The sequence below is a fragment of the Muscardinus avellanarius genome, assembly GCF_963383645.1.
Source record: "Muscardinus avellanarius genome assembly, chromosome: 2".
Taxonomy (NCBI): Eukaryota; Metazoa; Chordata; class Mammalia; order Rodentia; family Gliridae; genus Muscardinus; species Muscardinus avellanarius.
In genome coordinates, this window is record NC_137787.1 from 169,871,133 (window position 1) to 169,890,715 (window position 19,583).

Here is a 19,583-nt window from a genome sequence, read left to right on the forward strand (position 1 = left end):
TTCACAAATTTGTTAAATATTTTATAATTTGAACACACATCTATGAGGAACACTAGTTTTGCAGATCGATGGGCAAGAAGGATTACAAACTCAAATATCTTTTTAAAACAGATGCTAAACAATTATTTTGAAGTTGTATATATATATTAGGTAGGTTGGGCGATTGCAGAATGCCTCAGATTTTAAAAATATATTCTATGTATTATTTTCATACTTCTATTGGTGCATTGTAGCCTCACATAATAATGTAGTTCATACTGATGATGACATGCATACAGGATGAATAACGTTTTCTATACATTTTGTAGAGTAGCAGGGCTAGCATTCTTTGGACTACACTTTTTTTTTTTTTTTTTTTGGTAGTAGGGGCCATTCTACCTCTGAGCTACACCCCCAGCCCTATTTTTTATTCTTTATTTTGAAACAGGGTCTCACTGAGTTGCAAAGGGCCTCACTAAGTAGTAGCTCAGGCTGTTCTCTAACCGCGATCCTCCTGTCTCAGTCTCCTGAATGCTGGGATTACGAGCATGCGCCGCCATGCCTGGCTGGGTTCATAGTCATGTCCAAAAACGAAATTTCTGGTTAAGTGTGATGGTGCATACCTGTAACACCAGAGATTGGGGAACCAGGGACATCACAAGTTTGAAGCCAACCTGGGCAACTTAAAGAGACCCTGTCTTAAAAATAAAATTAATACTTTTTTTTGTGTGTAGTATTAGGGATTGAACCAAGGGGATTCTACCTCTGAGCCACAACCCCAGTCCTATTTTATTTTGAAACAATCTCACTAAGTTGCTAGGGGCCTCACTAAATTGCTAAGGCTGTTCTCAAACCTGTGATACTCTCTCTTTCTCAACCTCTCAAATACTGAGATTCCAAGTGTGTATCAGCATGAGTGCCTAAGATAACTAAATTTTAAAGAGGGTTGATGAGCTGGGCATGGTGGTACATGCTTGTAATCCCAGTACTTGAGAGGCTGAAACAGGAGGATCCCAAGTTTGCTGTCAGCCTCAGCTACTTAGGTGCTACAAAATTTAGGAAGAAACCCTTTTTCAAAATAAAGAATAAAAAGGCCGGGCATGTTGACGCACGCTTGTAATCCCCTGCGCTTAGGAGGTGGAGACAGGAGGATGGCACAGGTTCGAAGCCAGCCAAGCTGGCTTAAGAGACCCTGTTTCCAAATAAAAATATAAAATAGGTCTGGGAGTGTAGCCTAGAGGTAGAAGGGTTTTCAGGAACCCCAGTCCCACTAATAAATAAATAAATAAATAAATAAATATTTTTAAAATAAAAAAGTAAAGAATAAAAATAGGGCTGGGGATGTTGCTCAGAGGTAGAATGGCCCTGGGTTCAGTCCTCAGTACTGCAAAATAAATGAGTAAATAAATAAATAAAAATAAGGATGATGATGTAGCCCAGTGTTAGAACTCTTGCGTAGCAAATGCAAGACTCTGATTTCGGTCCCCAGTAATGAAAAAAAAAAAAAAAAACCACAGATTTTAGTTGTAGATATAATTCACTTGTGTGTGTTACTATAGATTGGACCCAGGGGCGTTCTACACCCTCAGTCTTATTTTATCTTTTATTTTGAGAGAGGGTCTCACTAATTGCAGAGGGCCTCATTAAGTTGCTAATGCTGGCCTCGAACCTGTGATCCTCCTGTCTCAGTTTCCCAAGTACTGGAATTACAAGCTTGGGCCACCACACCTGGTTTATAATTGACTTTTTTTTCTTTTTGGTGCTGGGGGTTGAACCCAAGGGCATTCTGCCTCCAAGCTACACTCTCTGCCCCATTTTTTTATTCTTTATTTGGAAACAGGGTCTCACTGAGCTGCTGAGGGACTCACTAAATAGCTGAGGCTGGCCGTGAACCTGTGATCCTCCTTGTCTCAGAGTCCCAAGTTCTGAGATTACACGCATGCACCGGCTGACTTTTATTCAAGAATTATTAGGGCATCCTCCAACCTACCAGGTAAAATAAAAACCCTCCCTCATTGGGATCTTCTTTTTTCAGAAAAAAATTTATCTATTTTGGGATCTATCTGCTTAATGTATTAGTTTGATTATGTGACACGTAGCCTAAGTGTGCTGAGTGTAGTCTGTTGAGGTTCAGAGCAGGAGCTCAGGCCAAACAATTGGGCTCCCATATTTTGTTTAACAATCCCTGTAGAACATATAACCTGAAACATTCCTCCCGCCTCTCTCTTTTGAGGTTTATGTCTACAATTTTACTCTTTTCTTGGCTCTACTTCCTGGAATATTCTATTTAGTCCTTTCTCAAAACTTGGCACTTGCCGGGCGTGATGGTGCATGCCTGTAATCCCTGTACTTTGGGGGCTAAAACGAGGATTGAATATTTGCGGCCAACCTCATCAATTTAGTGAGGGCTTCTACAACTTAGAGTCTGTTTCCAAATAAAACAATAAGGCTGAGGGTGTAGCTCAGGTGGAATGCTTCTGGGTTCAATCCCCAGTACTACAAAACAAACCAAAGCAAAAAAAAAAACAAAAACAAAAACAAAAACTTGGCACTTGTAGAAGATGGTAATTACTTACTTTGTATGGAAACTTGTAGAGACACTAAGACTGAGAAGTTGTGTGTTCTTTCTGTATAATACTTCATATAATAGATGTGGGGGAAATGAAATCAAAATAGAACTGATACTAAATGTTTTTGTGTGATAGATTTATGGGAATTGATTACACATCATCTTTCACCAGATATGATGATTTGCTTTAAATTACTGAAACAAAAGCCGGTCGTGGTGGTGCATACTTGTAATCCCAGTACTTGGGAAGAGACAGGAGAATCGCAGTTTAAGGACAGCCTCAGCAAGTAGTGGTACTCTCATTCACCTAGCAAGATACTGTTTCAAAATAAAAATGAAATAGGATTGGGGATGGAGCTCGGAGGTAGAATGCCTTCATGTAAAATACCTATTAACACACACACCACACACACACACACACACACACACACACACACACACATACACACACGAGTTTTATGAAACTTCCATCATTGACTGCTAATTTTTTTTTTTTTTTTTTTTGGGTGGTACTGGGGGTGGAACCCAGAGGCTTTCTACTTCAGGGCTAAACTCCCAGACCCATTTTATATTTTATTTGGAAACAGGGTCTCACTAAGTTGCTGAGAGCCTCACTAAGTAGCTGAGGCTGGCTTCGAACCTGTGTGATCCTACTGTCTCAGCCTCCCAACCTTCCAGGCGCAGGGATTACAAGCTTGCCCTACCACGCCCGGCTCTTTGCTAATATCTTTTATGTTTATTTGAGACTAAAATGGAAATTCTGTTTTCTGTGGTGATTCAAACTTAAGGATATCTTAAGTGAAAACTATAATTCCTTGTTAAATTTATGTATTTATTTATTTGTTTATTCATTTATTGAGGTATTGGGGATTGAACCCAGGGGAATTCTACCTTCCTACCTATTTTTAGTGTTATTTTGAAATAAGGTCTTACTAGGTTGACTGGAGTCAACCTTTCTTAACATCCCAAGTCCTGATATTTCACGCATACACCACCATGCCTGGCTAAAAAGTACTTAAATATAAATTTATTTTTATTCCATCTTGCATTTGTGTATAGTGCTAATTGGGTAAGCGTTATCACTGGGCTATATGTGACAAAGAGCCTGTTTATTTAGTAGTACTGATCTCAGCGGCATTCTACCTCCATGTTACACCTCTGCCCTTTTTATTTTGAAAGAGGGTTTTGTTAAGTTGCTGATGCTGGCCTTGAACCTGTGATCCTCCTCTCAGCCTCCCAAGTACTGGGATTATAGACACATGCCACCACACCTGGCCAATCTGTTTATTTAATGAAAATAATATAATTTAAAATGTTTTTTAGCCATTATTGTCTGTCTTTCACTGCAGCTTTTAAAAGAAGCATCTGTAGTATTACACAGAGGCAGATTTCCATCTCTTATAAAAATGTTTTCTATTCATGAAAACTTACTTCTTTTAGGTAAATCTTATATATGTATTCATGTCCATATATGTGTGTAGGATACATATATAAGATTCTCTGGTTAGATCGTAAAATGCGGCTTCTTCTTTTCATGTACCAATACCACACACACACAAATTATATTATATATATATTTGAAGCACATGCAATGGTTGAAAATTAGACTATTCTTTAAGAAATCTAGTAAACCAGCTGGCTGTTGTGGCACACACACCTTGGATCCCGTACTTGAAAGTCTGAGACGAAAGGATCACAGGTTTGACACCAGCCTCAGCAACTTAGCGAGGCCCTGCACAACTTAGTGAGGTCCTGTTTCCAAATAAAATAGGTCTGGGGGTGTAGCACAGAGGTAGAATGCCCCAGGGTTCATTTCCCAGTGCCAGGAAGAAAGAGAGAAAGGAAGGAAGGAAGGAAGGAAGGAAGGAAGGAAGGAAGGAAGGAAGGAAGGAAGGAAGGAAGGAGAAGGAAGGAAGGAAGGAAGGAAGGAAGGAAAGAAGGAAGAAAGAAAGGGAGGGAGAAAGGAAGGAAGGAAGGAAGGAAGGAAAAGAAAGGAAGGAAAGAGAGAAAGGGAGGCAGAAGTAAAGCCTGTCATATAAAAACTTACTTTGCTTTACTAAGAATGTAACTACATATGATAGAAGATGACAAAATTTTCATCTGGAATATCCTTTTGGGCTAAGTGGTAGAAAGTAATTTTTTTTTTTATACTGGGGATGGAACCCAGGGGTACTGTACCTCTGAGCTATATCCCCAGCCCTACCTATTTTTTATTCTTTATTTTGAAACAGGGTCTCACTAAATTGAAAGTAATTTTTTAAGAGCAGCTCCTTCCTTGATTCTCCCCGAGCACTACATCCCAGAGGCCAGAGGCCCTCCCTCCACCGTTACAGAAGTGTACACGCTGGGCCATAATGTGCACAGCCACTGTGAACGCTACCCTGTTCACATTTTGTACCGTCAATACCAAAACATAATATTTCATGGTCTGCCTATAATTAAAAGAAGCATTCTTATGAGGAGTTGATTTCTTTATAAACAAAATGCAAATGCCTTAAATATTTCTTCATTTTATTATGATGAAGGTACTTGCTCTTACAGCCATATTGTGGCAGGGCTTGATAATCAGGTACATATGAAGAATTCAAGATAAGAGTATAATAATATTGATCTTATTTTTAAAAGCTTTTAGGAAAGATATGGATTGTAGGGAAAATAAACTCACAGAATGGATATTTAAAGCCAATTAGTGTTTCAGATTTTGCCTTGCTGTGTGTGTGTGTGTGTGTGTGTGTGTGTGTGTGTGTGTGTGTGTGTGTGTATGTGTTACTGGGGATTGAAGCCAGGGACATTCTGCCTCTTTTTTTTTTTTTTTTTTTTTTTGCGGGTCTGGGGATGGAACCCAGAGGCATTTGACCTCCTAGCTACACCCCCCGGCCCAATTTTTTATTCTTTTTTTTGAAACAGGGTCTCACTGACTTGCAGAGGGCCTCAAGAAGTAGCTGAGGCTGTCTGCAAACCGCTATCCTCCGGTTTCAGCCTCCCAAATGCTGGGATTACATGCGTGAGCCACCACACCCAGCATCCCAGCCTCTTTTTTAATTTAATTTAATTTTTTTTAAATTTGAAACAGGGTCTTACTGTATTTGTATTGCTGAAAGTCTTGGTACGTTGCTGAGGCTGGTCTCATTCCTGCGATCCTCCTGTCTCAGCCTCCCAAGTACTGGGATTTCAGGCATATGTCACCACACCCAACTTGCTTCTTTCATTTTGAGAAGACTAAAATAGTGCCTCAGTTGCTCCTCCAGGAAGGCTTTCTGTTTTTCAGGACTCATCACTATTTTCTATTTTCTTACCACACGTGGAATGCCAAGGGAAAGGGACTTCAGCAGAAGGAGATTTATCCACATGTTCTAGTATTATATAGTTAATGCCTATATAGATATAGATATTGGATTTGGCAAGCGATTATTCTGGCTGTTTTGTTTTGGTTTTGGGGTTTGTTTGACTGGGTTTCACTTTGTTTTCCAGTTTGGTCTCCACCTTGTATGCTCAGTGGTCCTGCTAATACCTGGGACTACAGGCATAGTTAACCTGGTTCTAAAATGGAATCTGGACATGATTTACATTATGATGTGAGACTATAATGTACTAATAAAAGCATTTTTATTAAACTCCAAACAACAAACAAAAATAGAATTCTGTTCTCTCTCCATATATATATACTTTTTTTTTCCATACTGGGAATGAAATCCAGGGGCGTTCTACCTTCAAGCTACACCCCCAACCCTGTTTTTATTCTTTATTTTTATTTTTTTTTATTTTTTATTTTTTTTGGTGGTACTGGGGGTGGAACCCAGGGGCTTTCTACGTCCGGGCTATACTCCCAGACCTTTTTTAATATTTTATTTGGAAACAGGGTCTCACTAAGTTGCTGAGAGCCTCACTAAGTAGCTGAGGCTGACTTCGAACCTGTGCGATCCTCCTGTCTCAGCCTCCCAAGCGCGGGGATTACAAGTGTGCACCACCATGCCCGGCTTTTTATTTTTATTTTGAAACAGGTCTCACTGAGTTTCAGAGGGGCTCACTAAGTAGCCGAGGCTATCTGAACCATGATTCTGTTGTCTCAGTCTCCCAAATGCTGAGATTAAAAGCTTGGGCAACCACACCCAGATCTGTTTTGTTTTCTTCTCAGGAGCTCTTCATGCTCTTAAAAAAGTAAATTTTACACTCTTAAAAGTGACTGAGGAGCCCAAATTGCTGTTCACCTATATTAGAAATTAAAATAAATTCTGCCAGGCACAGTCATGCAGTGCTTGGGAAGCTAAGACAAGAGGATCAGAATTTAGAGGCCAGCACAGGCCAACTTATCAAGACTTTGTTTCAAAAATAATAACAATAAATAAATTTAATAAATAAATAAGGCCAGGAGCACACATGTCCATGCACAAAAAACTTTCTACCTTTGTTTCCTGAACCATCAGATTTACCTACTATTTAAAAGAATTTAAATAAGCAGATGGAATGGATAGATCACATTTCATCTCCGTGCACAAAGGAACTATGCATATTTCTTCTGCTACTTGGAAATGTCTTAACTTAAAAAGAAAAAGTCCCAAAATAGCTGAAGTTAGCAGACATGCAATTTAGCAAGGACGATTGGAATTTTGGTGTTTCCTGTAATAATACTATACCTAAGCACAGTGCTCATTAGGAAAACATTTTTATCTGAATCTTTTACTCTTCCAGGCCAAGAATGCTGTTTTTCTTTTTGATAGCCGTGTTTGTAGAATTTAAATCACCCCGAGCAATTATTTCAACGTTTCAAGTTATCATTACTATTCATGCTTCATTTACAACTATTTGAATTTTGATAAATGTTAGTATGTTACTAGAGTGACAGAATAAGGTCAAATAAATTCAATATGGATATGGTGCCAGCATTTTAACTTTTACTACACCTTCTACAAAGAAAATTAGAACATAAAATATTTCTACTTTTGGCAGTTGAACTTTGTGTATGTTGCAGGGGGGTTACCGGGAACTGAGCCCAGGAGTTTTCTACCTCTGAACTACACCTCCAGCCCTATTTTAATTTTATTCTGAAACAGGGTTGGTCTCATTAAGTTGCTGAGGGCCTTGATAAATTGCTGAGATTGTCTGAAAGTGCCATCCTCTTGTCTCAGCCTCCCAAGTATTGGGAGACAGTTGGATTCTGAGAAAGAAGCTCTGAACTTTAGGAAAATGCCCACTGATCAGTGCCCACAGGCACATCTATGTGGACTGACTGTTATCTCAGGGAAGAAGTCTTCCATAAAAGGTGCTAGTTTCTATTACTTCTATGTTGCTACTTTAAATAACTAAGGCAGAATGTCCCCCTTTGGCTTTTCTTCATAGCACATGTCGGTGGAAAAGAGAGGTCAGTAGAAAGTCAGGAAGCAAATTCTGCAGGGCATAGTCATGCAAACCTGTAATCCTAGTACTTGGGGGGCTGAGACAGGAGGATTGCAGGTTTGAGGCCAGCCCTGAGCAATTTAGCAAGGCCCTCTGCAACTTACTGAGACCTTGTTTCCAAATAAAAACAAAATAGGGCTGGGGATGTAGATCAGAGGCAGGATGCCCCTGGGTTTAATCTTTAATACCACCAAAGAAACCGCCCCCCAAAAACAAAAATCAAACACACGCACACAAAATACCCCAAAAAGTAAATTCTGCAACTGAAATACAATGAAGTAAACTTTATATATCCAACCTGCATTCTGATTGTTGGTAACCACAAAACTGCAATGTCTTAATCCCCGTTATCAGTTTTGTAATCATGGTTCACCCCTTGCCCTGGTAGACTATGCCCAGGTGGTTATATTAAAATAACATAAGGCATGTTGCAGTTGGTGAGGTGCTTGTGCAAACAAGGTGTAAGCATGTACAGAAATGTCCACCAAAGACTCAAAGCCAATGTGAGTTCAGGTCTCTGTGACCAGAATGATTAAGATCCTGTTGGGTTTTACTTTGAAAAGTTTTTTTTCTCTAAATCTTATAATTGTCTAAAAGTACTACCTTCATAATTAAAATGCTACTACTCTAATCATGCTTTTAAGAGCTTTAACAATTATAAGCCTAGAGCTCCTTTCGAGGGATCAAACCAGAAATGGCTGCTTAGCACAGGGATCATGTTGATTTACAACCATGATTCTAACCTGACACTAGATCTGCTCAACAAACCTGGCAATAAATATAGGAATTACTAATATCTGACTCTTTCTTCTATCTGAAGTCTTCCTTCCCATTGTTTTGGTTAAATATGTCAGGATTTATTTATTTATTTATTTATTTATTTATTTATTTATTTATTTTTTGCGGTACTGAGGATGGAACCCAGGGGCATTCTGCCTCCAAGCTACACCTCTACACCTATTTTTTATTCTTTATTTTGGAATAAGGTCTCAATAAGTTGCAGAGGGCTTCACTAAGTAGCTGAGGCTGTTTGTGGATTTGACTATTTTTATCTCTGATTATCCTTACTAAATAACCTTCTAGGGAGAATACAGACTTTATTTTATCCATTCCCCTGGGCTTCAGGAAGAGAAGTTTAGTAAACACACATTCTTTCCTTCCCTTTCCCAGAAGCTCCAATAGTTTATTTTAAAGCTAATTCTAGGGTGAGTTCTTTTGATCTCATGGCTATCACTTACAGAATTATAATGTGGTTTTTGTAATTTTGGTTAGAATGAGGCATCCTTAATAATTTAAAAAAAAACAGGCCTTAGATTTAAATAATATGAGATTAAATAATATGAGATTAATGATGGGGAAACTCTTCTACATGTTAAAGAAAAAGGAGAAAAAATAAAATAAGAATATAAAACCTCTAAAGATCTTTATGGTAGGAAGAAAATAACCAGCTATCCTTTAAATTATGGGGTTGGCCCATGTTTTGAAAGTTACCGTCTCAGTTGATCTCATAATGAGACGTCTGTGCATAGGGGCGGGCGGGGGAGGGCGATAAGAACTCGAGCTTCTCCTTTCCGACTCTCCCTGTTTGGTTAAGCATTCAGCAGCTTCAGAGAACAAAGTTAGGACCCCTGCCCGCGTCCACTGGGCAAAGCTCTCCTCACCCTGAGGCTGCCCTGGGAACTTCCTCAAGGGTTGTCAAGAGCAACCGTCCACAGTTCATATTGCATATTTCTTTGTTTTCTCCTTTTGCTCTGACACATCTCTATTTCCCCTCTTCTTTTCAGTTCTTAATCATTATTTGTAAAATTTTGCCTTCTCTTTTCCCTCTGGCTTCCACTACCAAATATAAAATTTAATCTACCTAAGTACTCTTATGTAAGTACTGACCACATCACCAACACTGTAAGATATATTCTTGTGGGTAGACATGGGATGATTAGAGATGTGATAAATATGAGTATTATTATTATTACATTTACTATATTTTTATCTGCCTACTCAGTAATTTTTTTTGTTAAGGTGTTATAAAAGCATGAGAAATGGGTATATATACATATATACATGTATATATATGTGTATGTATTTAAAATTCACGTTAGCTCTTTATGAATCCATAAGGACAGATACTTTTTTGAACACTGACCAAGCGTAGTGCAAAATTTAATTTTTTTTGTTTGTTTGTTTTTGTGGTACTGGGGATGGAACCCAGGGGCATTCTACCTCCGAGCTACACCCCCAGCCCTATTTTTTATTCTCTATTTTGAAAAAGAGTCTCACTGAGTTGCAAAAGGCCTCATTAAGTAGCTGAGGCTGTCTATGAACTGCAATCCTCCTGTATTCCAAATGCTGAGACTACAAGTGTGTGCCACCAACCCCGGCTCAATTTTTTGATTTGAATAATTTCTTCTATTGCTGTCTTTTCTTATAGTACTTGCTAGCTCCCGAGACCCTCATTTCCTTATCTTTGCCCCAAGCTTTATGCAATTCCTTCTCTTCCTTCTTCATAACACAGTGGCTTTTTGCACCCAATTCACCCTAATTCCTCTCCATCCTACTCAACTGCGAAAAATTTGGGCCCACACTTCCCACCATGACAAAACATTTCCTTCCTTCCTCTTTCCCTTTCCTTTTTCTTACCTTCCTTCCAGAACTCTGGACTTTCTACCTCCAAGCCACACTCCCAGCTCTCATTATTTTTTATTTTGAAACAGGGTCTCCTTAAGTTACTGAGGATGTCACTAAACCACTGACTGAGACTGGCCTAAAATCTGCTAGTCTTCTGTCTCAGCCTCCCAAGTATTGGGATTACTGGCTTCTGCCATCGCACCTGTCTACCAAAGCAGTGCCCAGTGGCAATATCTGAACACATCTGTGGTTGTCACATATACAGGGGTACCACTGGCACCCAGTAGGAAGAGGCCAGGGATGCTGTTGAACATCTTCCAATGCACAGGACAATCCCCCATAGCAGAATTATCAACCACAAGCCGGGCGTGGTAATGCACGCTTGTAATCCCCGCGCTTGGGAGGCTGAGACAGGAGGATCCCACAGGTTCGAAGCCAGGCTCAGCTGGCTTAAGAGACCCTGTTTCCAAATAAATATAAAATAGGTCTGGGAGTGTAGCCCAGAGGTAGAAGGCCTCTGGGTTCCATCCCCAGTACCACCAAAAAAAAAAAAAAAAAAAAAAAAAAAAAAAAAAGGAATTATCAACCATCAGTGGTACTTCTTTTGAGAAACCCTGCTGTAAAGTTAATCTTGGATTCGCTGTGATAATATATTTACTACTCAGCTACTACCAAAGTTTCTTTCTCTCTTTCCCTTTCCCTCTCCAGTCAATAAACAGTTGTTGAACACTAGGCAAGTGTCAGGAACCAAGCTAGGTGCTTATTTTAATGAAGAAAATAGACAGTATAATTCCTTGGGGAGGGGCTGTGGTCACATAAAGAAGATATATCTAATATACTCCAAGATCTGCCAAGATTTTCTAGAAGGATTTTTTTTTGAACTGGGGATTGAACCCAGGAGTATTCTACCTTTGAGCTAAAATAACACCCTTAGCTCATTTTATTCCTTTTTTTTTTTTTTTTTTTGGTACTAGAGATGGAACCCAGGGGCATTCTACCTCCAAGTTTCACCCCCAGTCCTATTTTTTTCCTATTCTTTATTTTGAAACAGGGTCTCACTGAGTTGCAGAGGGCCTCACTAAGTAGCTGAGGCTGTCTGTGAACCTCAATCCTCCTGTCTCAGCTCCCAAATGCTGGGATTACAGTCATGCGCCACCAGGCCAAGCTGGTATTTTTTTTTAACTGAATAGCTTGTGCCACATAGAACAAATTGGGAAATTTTAACAGTGGCAATGTCTGCATGGAGATTCTGTACTTCTCTTTTCAAAGTTTTGTTGTTTGTAAAACATACATATTTTATAAATGAAAAATCGTGTATGACATAAAGACATGTTCAAATTTAACATTCTTTTTTTTTTTTTTTTCAATACTGGGGATGGAACCCAGGGGCATTCTGCCTCTGAGTGACACTAATAGCCCTATTTTTAATTCTTTATTTTGAAACAAGGTCTTACTGAGTTACAAAGGGCCTCACTAAGTAGCTGAGGCTGGCTTTAAACCTCCTGTCTCAGCCTCCCAAATTCTGAAGTTATAAGCTTGCGCAAACAAACCTGGCTTTTATTTATTTATTATTATTATTATTATTATTATTATTATTATTATTAGTGGTACTGGGGTTCCTGGAAACCCTTCTACCTTTGGGTTACACTCCAAGACCCATTTTTATATTTTTATTTGGAAACAGGGTCTCTTAAGCCAGAGAAGCTGGCTTCGTACCTGCATGATCCTCCTCCTGTCTCTGCCTCCCAAGCGCGGGGTTTACAAGCGTGCGCCACCACGCCCCGCTTATTCATTATTTTGAAACAGGGTCTCACTGAGTTGCAAAGGGCCTAAGTAGCTGAGGCTGTCCTCAAACTGCAATCCTCATGTCTCAGCCTCCCAAATGCTGGGATTACAAGCGTGTACCACCACGCCCGGCCATATTGGACTTTCTATTCCATCCCTCAAGCTTCAACACCCTGCTGCCTTTCCTGGTGGGATGAGGTTCCATGTCTAAAACTTGGGGATCATGCCAAACTTCACATTTACTGCCCCCTAATTTTTACCCCATTCCAAGTCCTGTCAATTCTCTGTCTTAAATATTTCTTAAATATTTCAGTACTGCAAAAAAAGAATTCCAGTTTAAGGTGCTTTATATACCATTTATTTTACTTTGTAACATATTTTATTTATTTATTTGTTTATTTATTTGTTTATTTATTGTAGCACTGGGGATGGAACCCAGGGGCATTCTACCTCCAAGCTACACCCCCAGTCCTAGTTTTTAGTCTTTATTTTGAAACAAGGTCTCACTAAATTGCAGAGGGCCTAAGTAGCTGAGATTGTCCTTGAACCTCGATCCTCCCAAGTACTGGGATTCCCAGTGTGCGCCACCATGCCTGGCTTGTAATATATATATATATATATATATATATATATATATATATATATATATGCTTTATTTATTTATTTGTTTATTTGTTTGTTTGTTTGTTTATTGGTACTGGGGGTGGAACCCAGAGGCTTTTTACCTCCGGGCTATACTCCCAGACCTTTTTATATTTTATTTGGAAACAGGGTCTCACTAAGTTGCTGAGAGTTTCACTAAGTAGCTGAGGCTGGCTTCGAACCCGTGCGATCCTCCTGTCTCAGCCTCCCAAGTGCAGGGATTACAAGCATGCGCCACCATGCCTGGCTTGAAATATATTTTAATTAATTAATTTAAAATGGGATCCAGCAATACCACTTCTGGGTATCTACCCAAAAGATAGGAAACCAAACTACCAAACTAATGCATGTGTATCTATGTTCATAGCTGCACAATTCACCAAACTATGGAACCAGCCAAGATGTCCATTAACAGATGAATGGATTACAAAACTGTGGGATATGTACACAATGGAATTTTACTCAGCCATAAAAAAACTCAATTACATAATTTTCAGGGAAATGGACGGAACTGGAGGACATTATGCTAAGTGAGATTAGTCAGTCACAAAAAATAAGAAATCAGATGCTTTTGGTAATATGTGAGAGTTAGGGAGAAATGGGTCATAGGAGGAACTCTAGATAAAAAAGGAAATCCTATAGAGGAGCAAACAAGACAACCTAAAGGAGAAGAAAGGAGGGGGGAAGAGGAAAATCTCTAAAACACACAATGTACTTAATCATATCGAAGTCAACCACTAAGCCAAGCAAGGGAAGGAGGGACGGGGAGGGAATGGGGTGGGAGTTGGGTAGGGGTTAAATCAGTGATGTGTGCATGTCTGTACACACAAGTTTTTTACCCCAATATGATATATGAATATAATGCACCAAAATAAAATGGGATCTGTGTTATCCAGGCTGGCCTTGTACTTCCGGATTCTAGCTACTCCCTGTCCCAGCCGCCCTGTAGGTGTGACTATAGCATGCACCACCATGCCTGGATCTTTGCATTATATCACATTAATTAATTTATTGTGATGCTGGGGAATGAACTCAGGGCCTTGTGCATGTACTGAGCTGCATCCCCAGCCCTGCTAAGTATTTCAAGTCTCTCCCTGTGTCAATGAATGTCTTTTATATTTGTAAATGGCTGCACAGTCTCTTACTCCATGGAAGGACCATAATTGGTTCCATATTCTCTATAGTTGGAGGTTTGGATTGCTTTAAAATTCTCATGTTTAACAAATCATGCTCAATACCATCACCATTTGAATTTTCCAGAAGCTAATAAAAGTAGAGCTAGAGCCGGGTTTGGTGGTGCACGCTTATAATCCCTGCGCTGGGGAGGCGGAGACAGGAGCATCGCACAGGTTCGAAGCCAGGCGCGCTGGCTTAAGAGACCTTGTTTCCAAATTTAAAAAAAAAGTATAAAAATAGGTCTAGGAGTGTAGCCCAGAGGTAGAGGCCCCTGGGTTTCCTCCCCAGTAACACACACACACACACACACACACACACACACACACACACACACACAATAGAGCTTGAGATAAAAGATATTAATTAGGGATTTTCTCATGTGAAGGGAAGAGCAAAGGAGCTGAGATGGACAAGTGAGAAGCTGACTAAAAGCCTCAACAAATCCCAGGGCCACTGAGCAGGCCTGCCAACCTTTGTCCCTCACTGGATGGAAATTACCTTTTTTGTTGTTGTTTTGTACCCAGGATTGCTCTGCCTCTGAGCTATACCCCTAGCCCTCTTTAAATATTTATTTATTTATTTATTTATTTATTTATTTATTTATTTATTTATTTATTTATTTATTTTTGTGGTACTGGAGATGGAACCCAGGGGCATTCTACCTCCGAACTACACCCCAGCCCTGTTTTTTATTCTTTACTTTGAAGTAAGGTCTCACTGAGTTGCAAAGGGCCTCACTAAGTAACTGAGGCTGTCCACGAACCGAGATCCTCTGGTCTCAGCCTCCCAAGTACTGGGATTACAAGGGCGTGCCACCATACCCAGCTTCAAATTTTTATTTTGAAACAAGAAACAAGGTATTGCTAAATTGCTAAGGCTGGCCTCAAACCTGTGATTTTCCTGTCTCAGGCTCCTAAGTACTAGGATTATGGGGAGGGGATGCCACTGCCCCTGGCTTTTGTACCACAAATAACTCACTTACCGGCTGTGCAGGGAGGGGCATGACCTCAGAAGAGGTTGCCTTCACAGGTGAGGCCAAACTTCTAGGGGCTTATAGTTAAGGGTGTTTGCTTGCTGCCCCAGTGTAGGCCCTCCTATGACGAGAAGCTAGAAAGGGGCATTTCTCTATCCACTGCAGGTGCTTACTGTGTGCATGTATCTCTGCTCATATCCTTAGGGCAGATTCCCATAATGCAATTGCTGGGATAGAACATGGGCATTTTAATAACATTTAATATTTACCGCCAAATGCTTTTCAGAAAGATTCTACATCTTCCTCCCACCAACAGTCCATTTCATTGCTAATGCATTAAACAACTGTACTGTTTATTTTAGTTGTTGAAAGGTACCTCAAATTCTTTTGGGAAATAAATTTTTTGATATTTTATCATTGTGAATTTTATTTCAAACGCTTAAGGCAAGCACTTTCCTCTATAGAGCTAGTTAAATATTCCCAAAGCTTGAACACTAATGATAAATACTAGGAGGCGCGGAATTATGTCTGGGTCTTCTGGGTTGTAGGCTAGCAGCCTTAAAGAGGCTGAGCAAGGGCTCATGCCTGAGTTGACTTGAAATAGAATTTAGAACCCTCTATAGCCCTGCCACGTAAGTCATTGAATAAATACCTGCAATCCCCATTTATTAGAAAAACTTTGATATAGTCCTGTTAGAGACAGAATGAGACCAAAGGGGAATACCATCGTCTATCGAGCGCCTCCTCCATGGTAAGCAATGTCCTGGACTTTACACTCGCCATTGCTTTTACTTACTTCTCACAGTTATTTGAAATAGTTATTACCTCCACATTTTCCAGATGAGGAAACTGCAGCTCAGAGATTCTGGTGACTTGGAAAATCTGCTGTTCAGATTCTCAAGTCTGTGCACTTTGTAACATCCTGGGCTACTGTCACCAAGGCTAAATGTCAAGAGATGGTGTAGTAGTTTCTAATGATGTATCGTGTGTGTGTGTGTGTGCGCGCGCGCGCGCGCTATTGTAATAATATGCAGCATGGCCTTCTACTGGACTGTAAATGTGCAGGATTTGGTGTCTAGAAGTTTTAAATTTTTGTTATTACTCATAACTTATAGCACTTTGAACACAGTAGGATCCATTAAGCCTCTAGCAGAACAGTTATTAGAGAGTTGAAAAGAAAGAACTATGCTCTCAGTTTCTTTTAGTGTTCCATCCTCTTGTTGGGTTTGGCCGGATCAGGGAGTATGGGCAGGAAGTAGAGATGATTCAGAATGGCCTCCCACTCCAGCGGGCACAATTGTATTCCTGGAGCTCGTCAGCTCTTCTAAACACACACACTGATTGCAGACGGTGCCAATTAAAAAAAAAAAAAAAAGCTTGAGCAAAAATAAACCTACCAAATAAACAGAAACCATCACCCCAATCCAGATGGTCTTTATTCAGAAGAGTAAATGGGCTCCCGTCCAGCTTAAGCTCCAACTTCCAGGGGACAGGAAATACAGAGGAGAGAGAAATATGTCGGGGACACCACAAAGAAGCCATAAGACAATCCAGAAGGCAGCCTGGTTCTTCGACAAGACAATATTGTTCCAAAAGAGGGAGGAGGATCTTCTGGGTAAAGAGGCTGCAGTGAAATACAATGAGTGGTCATTGATTGGACCCTAGTCTACCGTAAGTCAGCTGTAAAACATATTCTGAGGTCAGTTGGGAAAATTAGAGTCTGAATTGGGTATAAATTAGCAATTATTGTTAGCTACAGTTGGGTATAAAATGGTCTTATGATAATGCAGGAAATGTCTTTTTTTTTAAAGACAAGGTGTATATGAGAACATTTGGGGTGAGGTATAGTATCTAATTTAAAAACTCAACAGAAAAGGTGATGATGCGAAGAAGGTAAAGTGTAGACAATCGTTCAATACAGATGCTGGGTTTTAGGTTTTCATTATGCTAGTCCTTCTGCTCTAACTTTGCACCTTTTTATCACAAAAAGTAAAAGTAAACAACCAACCAGAAAAGTAAATAAGAATAAAGAGTTGCTTCCTTTTTTTTTTTTTTTTTTTTTTAAGTGAGGAACCGATCTTTATCTTCTTCTTAAGATGAAGACATCAAGGGGAGGCCTGGATGGGGGTTCTGGAGCCTGAAGCCCCATCCCAGGGAGCCCCGAGGAGCAGGACGCTTTCCTAAAACCCGATTTAGCTGGGGGCGCTGTCAGCCCGCGGCACCTTGCACCCTCCGGGCCTGCGCACCATGGGTCACTGAGGATATTAAACAACCTGTCCCCCGAAGGATGTGCGTCTGATTCTCAGAGCGAGGGCGGTCAAGTGGCCTGACTTGGGCTGAGCAGACACGAGGGTAGACAAACGCAAAGTTCCCCGGGGCTCCGAGGATACAGTGGCAGGTCCCTTCCACCTCTGCCCACCTGGAAGCAGGGCTGAGCCGAGCCGGCCGCAGCAGGGGGAATTGACTGCACGTGCCAAAGCCACTACCCTCACCTGCCGCCAGGAGGGCCGGAGGGGCGGAGCGCTTGGGGCAGGGGACCGAGCCTGGGGGGCGGGGCAGCGCCGCAGGTGAGGGAGCTGGCCAGGCAGGGCGGCTAGGCGTCCCGGTTGGCAGCGCTCCCCTGCAGGGGAAGTTTCTTGGCTGGAAAAGGTGCAATTGTGTGCAGCTATTCCTGGTATGTCAGCAGCGGGCGGGCGGAGGCTGGAGGATGCGGGCGCGGGGCGCATCCCCTCGGGCGGGCTCCGGTCCCCATGGGCGGCGCGGGGGCCTCGGCGGCTCCTTGCCCAGACGGTCTGACCACTGCGGGCAGCGGCGGGGGGGTGGTGGTGGTGGTGATGGAGACGGAAGCGGCGACCGTGCCGGCCGGGGGGTGGGTCGGGGCGGGGCCACCGCGGGGAGGGCGGCGGCGCAGCGACTTTTGAAGTTGAAACTGTGGTCCCCGCTGGTGCTGCCTGGGGCGCGCTCCTTCCCCTCCCGCGCCGGCCCGGGTGCGGACGAGGTGATCTCAGGAGTTTCGGGAAAGCGACGTCTCCACGTTCTTGCAGAATCGAAAACTTTACACTGCAGAGCACAGCAAAGGGAGCCGGAGCAGAGGCGGGCGCTGCGGTGGCCGCGTCCCCTCCGGCTGCCGGACCCTCCGCGCGCCCACCCAGCCTCTCCCTCTCTCTCCCTCTTGCCCTAGACGTGGAAGGGATGGAGGAGGCAGAGACCGACTGCTCCGTCGCGTTCGCCGAGGCGCAGAGATGGGTGGAGGTGAGTGTGCGCTTTGCAAGTTAGCTGGCCTCTCCCGCCGGGGTCCGCGCTGACCGCGGCCTCGCCAGACTCCTTGGGCGCCCTAGCCGCAGCGGAGAAGCGGCGGTTTGGGGCACCTGACAAGTTCTGCTTCTCCTCCCTCTGAGTGCCAGGCTTAGTTTGTCGCTGCCCCGCCCCCAGGCGATCTTGCTGAAGTCCCCAGAACTCCTCTGGCGCTCCCACCCGCCGGGGTGGGGGTCCGCACGTCTAGGGGACCAGCGGGCTCCGGCTCCCCAGGGGCGATGGGCGTCCGCTGGCGCTGCGCAGAGCTGGGCCGGGGGCCTCGGAGCACTTTCTTTTGGAGGGGGGCTAGGATAGGGATGGCCGACTACACCTGGACCGCGGCGTGTTCTGGGTGTCAGAGGCGGGGGAGGGAGGGACGAGCGAGACCGCACCGCGCACCTGGGAGGATGCTGGCTCCGGGCAGCGTCCGGCGGAGGACTGGGGTCCGCAGACGGATTTCTTCAGTTTTGATGTTGCCGAGAGTACGCTGTGCTGAGGGTGCTCGGGGAAGGGTTTTCCCAGCCGCCTCGCAGACGGTATTATCCTGCTTTTCTTCTTGAAAAGGAGATAGTCTCCCCAGAAGTGCCCTGGGCTAGGCCACGTGTATCTGTAGAGGATCCCATCCCCAGGAGGGCCTTCTGTGCTCTTAACAGTGGAGCTACCGATCTAAGAAATCTCCCAGGCCAAGTGAATTGGGAACAACCGTTTGGTAGAAAGTGGTTGCCCACTCCGGCCTCGCAGTCATTTTGGAGTTATTGATGGCACGTGCCGGCTTACATATTTAAAAATTCGAATTCGGAGCCAGGCTTGGTCGCCCGTGTTTGTAATCCCGGTACTTGGGAGGCTGAGACAGTAGGATCGCAGGTTCGCGGCCAGCCTTAGATGCTTAGTGAGGCTCTCCGCAACTTAGTGAGACCCTGTTTCCAAATATAGAATAAAAAAATAAGGCTGGGGAGGGGGTTGTACCTTAGAGGTAGAATGCCCCTGGGTTCCATCCCCAGGCCTGCAAAAAAAAAAAAAAAAAAAAGAAAAAAAATTTCGAATTTGGGTTAAAGATTAAATCATGAGAAAAACCGATGTATTCAAGGAAACAGGAGCAAACAGTATTTAAAAAAATTAATTTTCCTTTAAAGAAACACTTGCATG